Below are 6,000 nucleotides of genomic sequence, written 5' to 3' on the forward strand. Positions count from 1 at the left end.
ACTTATGTGAGATGTTGTGAAGTTTGCCAGCAAACTAAGGTTGAACATGTAGCAAAACCTGGTTTGCTACAACCCCTACCTGTTCCTAATCAAGCTTGGCAGATTATAACTATGGATTTCATTGAAGGGTTGCCTACTTCTTTTAAGAAAAATTGTATTTTGGTTATTGTGGATAAGTTTACAAAATACAGTCATTTTCTGCCCCTATCACATCCTTATTCTGCAGTAGAGGTAACTAAACTCTACTTAGACAATCTCTATAAATTACATGGTCAACCACAAATGGCCATCTCTGATAGAGACAAGACCTTTACTAGTTTATTTTGGAAGGAATTGATGAAGCAATTGGGTACTAAGACCCTTTTCAGCACTACTTATCATCCTGAAACGGATGGACAAACAGAAAGGGTGAATCAATGCTTGGAACAATATTTAAGGGGTATTTGTTTATATCAAACTAGACAGTGGGCTAAATGGTTACCCCAGGCAGAGTGGTGGTACAACACCACTTACCATACTGCTTTAAAACTGACTCCATTTCAGGCTTTATATGGGTACAAACCACCTATTATGGTTTGGCCTACAGATACTGCTCTACAGTCAGTCAGTGAAATCATGCATAGCAGAGAACATATGAGGCAATTGCTTAAAAATCAATTGGACTTAGCTAGCAACAGAATGAAGCAGCAAGCAGATAAAGGTAGATCAGAAAGAAATTTTTCTGTTGGAGATTTGGTTTACCTCAAATTGCAGCCATATAGGCAGTCTTCAATTGCCTTGAGAAAAAATTTGAAATTAGCAGCTAAATATTATGGCCCCTATAAGGTATTGGAAAAGATAGGGGAAGTTGCTTATAAATTAGACTTACCAGTCTCATCAAGACTCCACCCAGTATTTCATGTCAGTCTCTTGAAGAAATTCATCGGGGACTCATCGCGTGCTGCAACAGATCCTCCTTCCATAGAAGATGATGGTCAGTTCCGAATCAAACCCTTAAAAGTTGTTGGGAGACGAATCGTAAACAGAAATGGAAAACCAATCACTCAACTTTTGGTTCGATGGAAAAATCTGGATGAAGCAAATGATACTTGGGAAGATTATTCGGTCTTACGAGGGCAGTTTCCTACGTTTGATCCTTGGGGACAAGACTCATCTCGTGGGGTGGGTATTGTTGTAGTTGGAGAAGAAATGGAAGATCGAGGAAGTGAGCGGGATTTGAATGAGCATGAATTGGGGATGGAGGAGGAACGAGGGTTAGGGATTCTGGGAAGTAAATTGGGAATTGAATTGAAAGATAGAAATGAAGCACGAGGGGAAAAAGAATGGGTTGAAGCAGGCTAAAGACAGAACAAGGAGGATAAGCCCAACCGGATGGCCCAGTACCTATGATAACAAAGAATCAGTTTGTTAGGCAATCTGTTAGTAAAGAATGCCAGCTGGCATTTGTTAGATTCCTGTAACAACCTGTATAAAAATAAAACTGATGTGTAAACAATATTTCCCTTATGAAATGAATGATGCATTTTTCTTCTCTATCAACTCTCTCTTTCGTCTAAATTCTTCTCCTAAACCTTTTCTTTTCTTTCAATCTATAACAGCTTGACAGATGATCATAAATCAAAGTGGACCAGAAACAGCCAAGAAGAGAAGAAGGCTAATTTAATCGTACAAGTTAAGCAAATATGCTATTTTATGTTTAATAACAGGTCCTCATACATACTGAAATCATATCCCAATGCCTACAATGGATTACATCAGTTCAGCTGACAAAAGTCAAACCAGGAAAAATAAATGGCAATCAAAACCAACAACCTAGCATTGTTCTACCCCAGAATGCTTAAGCTAAAAATTTGTTTAAAACATCAAATTTCTCCCCCAAACCAAGTAGATATAAAGAGAAAAGGAAGGAAAAAGAAAAACAAAATATTTCTAGCTAAAGATTCCAATAAAATTCATGATAGGGACCCAATTACAGGCTCTTAAAGAACCAAAGGTAAAGAATCAAACAAGTGGAGAAAATGACTTACCTCAAACAAATCAACAGCCTGCAGCAAAGGGTGGAAGAAATTGCTAAAAAAAGACAGATCATCATCTTAAAATTAACCCAAAAAAATTGCAATTTTTTTTAGTTCTTCTATAAAGTTATATATATTCCCTCTCACCCTTTTGCATTTTTTCTTTCTATTTTGTGCATAGAAATTGAAAAATATATTCAACCGTGCAAAAAGAAAAAACAAGAAAAAACAAGAAAAACAGTCCCTTTATTTCCTTGGCTCCAAAGAATAAACTATAACGCCCAAACCCCTCAAAAAATTTCTTAAAAATATATAAAATTTAAGTATATTTTTTGTTTCACTATTGAAGTTTTAAAAAGTTATAAAATAGACACTAATATTATCATTTCATAACATATCAATCATTCAGCTGTTAACAGCCGTCACTCCAATCACAGAAGGATGATATGGCATGTTTACTTGACTTATTTGGCATTGTTTGCCCATGTCGGACTACTATTGACTGAAAATTTAACTAAAACAACAACAAAAAATCAACTTTAAAGAGGATCTCAATTTATAAATTCCAATTTCAAATAGAAAAGAATAGAAGAAGCTCGTGAAGAAAAAAAAATGAAAAAACAAGAATGGAGAAGGAGGTTAGAATGTAGAGTTTGCTGAATTGTAGGATGAACTGGTTCTTAGGTAGATGTTACTTCCTCCATGTGAAATTCCTGATTCTGAAATAATAGAGACATGCAACTGTGTGAAGAGAAAACCGAGGATTTGGCATTAGCTTTTATGGGTGATAAATATTTTAAAGGCGATGGTGATAGAGGGTGGTTAAGATGAAAATTGGAATCTGGAACACTCAAAACCAAATCATAATCTTCAATCTTTAGTATTGAAATCTGTGTGAAAATAGTGAACCATAGGCAGCTTTCATTAGTGTATTTGATGCCCCAAGAAAGGCTCCCTTGACTCTTAACCTTTTGTTTCTGCATGAAAAAAACAGCAACCAGCAGTGACTTGAAAACGTTTCACAGAAAAAGGAAGACTTAGAGCAAGTATTATTAACACTTTTTATATTGGCATATGAAAACAATAATGTTACAACAGAGCCTTAAGAAAGCAAGGAAAAAGAAAGCGAACTTTTCCCTGAAATGCAGCAGCCAAAAGATACTGGGGTTTGAGAAACGTTTCACATTGTAACACATACAGTGTGATCTTTCTTTTTGACATGAAAATAATGTTTCAGCACTTTCAGTGTCACAGCAAAGTGATTGTTCTTTAAGCTTTCCAACCGTCGATTTCCATCGAAGAAAATGGTGTAGCCGACTTTCTCTGCGGGAGAATGAAGATCTCAGAAGCATCAATCAATAAATTGCTTCTATTTAGATAAAGATTATATATAGTTTTCAGAAATCTGTCATGGGATCATACAGATCAAACCCTTTGGTTTTCTGCAGTAAGCTTTGAACGGTGTTACGTATGAAAATTCAAAGATACCTTGACCTACAAGTCAATTAAAATGGGATTGAATAGGCTTGACAAATACTCATTGTTTTACTTTTTTATTTTAAGGTTTGTTAAGCTGCCATATCAGCCTTCTGTCACTCGGGAGTTTGAGAAGCTCTTGAAGTTGGTTCAAAGTTTGTCCTGTACTGTAAATTAAACATTGTAGATTGTTAATTAATTTTTGAACCGTATTATAAGCCCAATTAAATAATCCCCCAGAATTATTGGACTAATTTTACTTCATAAATATCCATTCATGACACCAAAGCATGAAACCGTCAATCTCAATGGTGGTAAGATTTTTCATGACGATAAAAACAACATATATTAAAATTTGTTTTATCATACAATGACAAAAGAGATCATAGATTTTAATGTCGAAAAATCTTGATTTAAATATATGATGATTGATATATGATTTGATGAAACGGACTTCAGATCAGAGCTCTACATGTTAAAAAGATTTAACCTTAAATCTTTAGTAAGAGATAGTCGTGAGTAACAGTGGTTAGTAAACAAATAATATAACTAATGTTGTATTTTGAAAAATTTTAAGAGAAAGAAGAAAAATAGGGGGAAATGGTGAAAATAAGGCTTATATACATGCCTAACATAATATAATTTTGGGCTTCCAAAAGAGGCCTTTAGTGATGATTCACGACCCAACCCGCTTCAAAATGAAACCCACATGTTTTCAAACAAATAAGGGAAATTATCTTTTGTGACATTCCTATTTTATAGGTTATTCAATTTAGTCCCAATGTTGCAATTAAATTGATAGTTTGGTCCTTTAGCTTCTGGGTTTTATAATTAAGTCATTGAATTATAGATTAATGTTGCATACTTTTAGTTTGTGATTTGTTAAGGGTGAATCGGTAGGAGAAGGCCATACGAGGAACTTGGAAGCTTTATTAGAAAATTTAAACCTATGATTTTAAGGTGATTACTTGAGAAAATTGAGGTGGGATTAAGGGAACTACAATGACTCCAATAGAATCTAAAATAACCATATGTGGGTATTGTATGTCAAGATTCTGGTCCGATATCACAATCTGCTAAAAAAAAGATCTTAAATATATGAACCTTGTATGTGGATTATTTTTCTTTTATTGTTATTAAATATGGAGGCTAACCTTGAAGGAAAAGGGAGGACAAAAGTATGTAAGCCCATTTTACCAAGGAGAGCAAACTAAACTCAAAAGCACGTGAGCCCATTTTCCATTAAATTACCCTACACTTGTATATGATGCAACGCTTACAAAAATATAGGGTAAACTACACATTTTAGCATCTAAAATTTATTTTTCTTTCAAAATTATACCTGATATTTAATTTGGGTTTCAATTTGGTATCTCTTCGTTGAAAGCTTAATGACACCGATACCGTGGAATTTATATTACAATACACATGGAATATTGAAAAAGATAAAATAATTCCACATCATCGTTGCTGCAAAAATTTTAACGGCGGTGTATCAAATTGAAACATAAATTAAACCTTAGGTATGATTTTAAAGAAAAAAATAAATACTAAAACGGAACAAAAGTAATAATTCAAATACTAAACATGTAATTTACCCAAATATAATATTAAAAAGTATCAAATATATTTGATAGGGATATTCATGATCTACCTTTCTTCGAGACTTCAACGATTTTGCAATTCTTTAAGTTTGCTTCATTCAAAAAATCTATATTTATGTGCTACAGTCATCACGTGTTCGACCAACATAAGAATTGGTATGTGCTGTACTAAACTAGCTTATAAAAATATTAGCTTAAATGAGCAATATGACGATGCCAATGATTAGATAGATTTGTTTGTTTTTTCTTTTAATATTTTTAAAGGGAAAAAAAACTAAATACTCTGTTGAGTTGCAACAGTGGTTGTTAACAAGTCAATGTCAACAAAAACGACTTGTTTGTTTTCAAAAAGTTAAATTTCTCTTTTAACGTTTATCAATATTTTTATATATTAATTTTATATATTGTCATATTGAAATAGCTGAATTTTGGGCGAAGTAAGAGAAATTTCATGCAATTCACATTCAATTTTATTATTATTCTTATTTTTTATCATTTTATTATTGGAATATTGACTAAGATCATTCCAATGTTCTTTTTTATCACGCATAAACTAAACTAACAATTAGGATAAATACAAAAATGAAAACTTCTATGAATACAATTACTCTTAATACATCGAAACTCGTTACTTATTAATAAAGAAAAATCATTTCAGCATAAAAAAATAATAAAAATTAGAGCAAACATATAATTAGGGGTTTTCTGTCCCTGCAAGAATCAAGTGACATAAGTTTTGAGAATTCTAGAGAATTTTACGACAAGACGAACCGTCTATCATTACGCTAGTTGTCAAGTAGAAGTGTAGTGATATATGTAGCTGAGACATCCTAACAAATTGATAGACTTAAATCTTGTTTCCATATGACCCGATCAAGCTTATTTAAATTTTAACATTTAAGATT

Source organism: Hibiscus syriacus, unplaced genomic scaffold (assembly GCF_006381635.1).
Source record: "Hibiscus syriacus cultivar Baekdansim isolate YM2019G1 unplaced genomic scaffold, ASM638163v2 tig00111393_pilon, whole genome shotgun sequence".
Lineage (NCBI taxonomy): Eukaryota > Viridiplantae > Streptophyta > Magnoliopsida > Malvales > Malvaceae > Hibiscus > Hibiscus syriacus.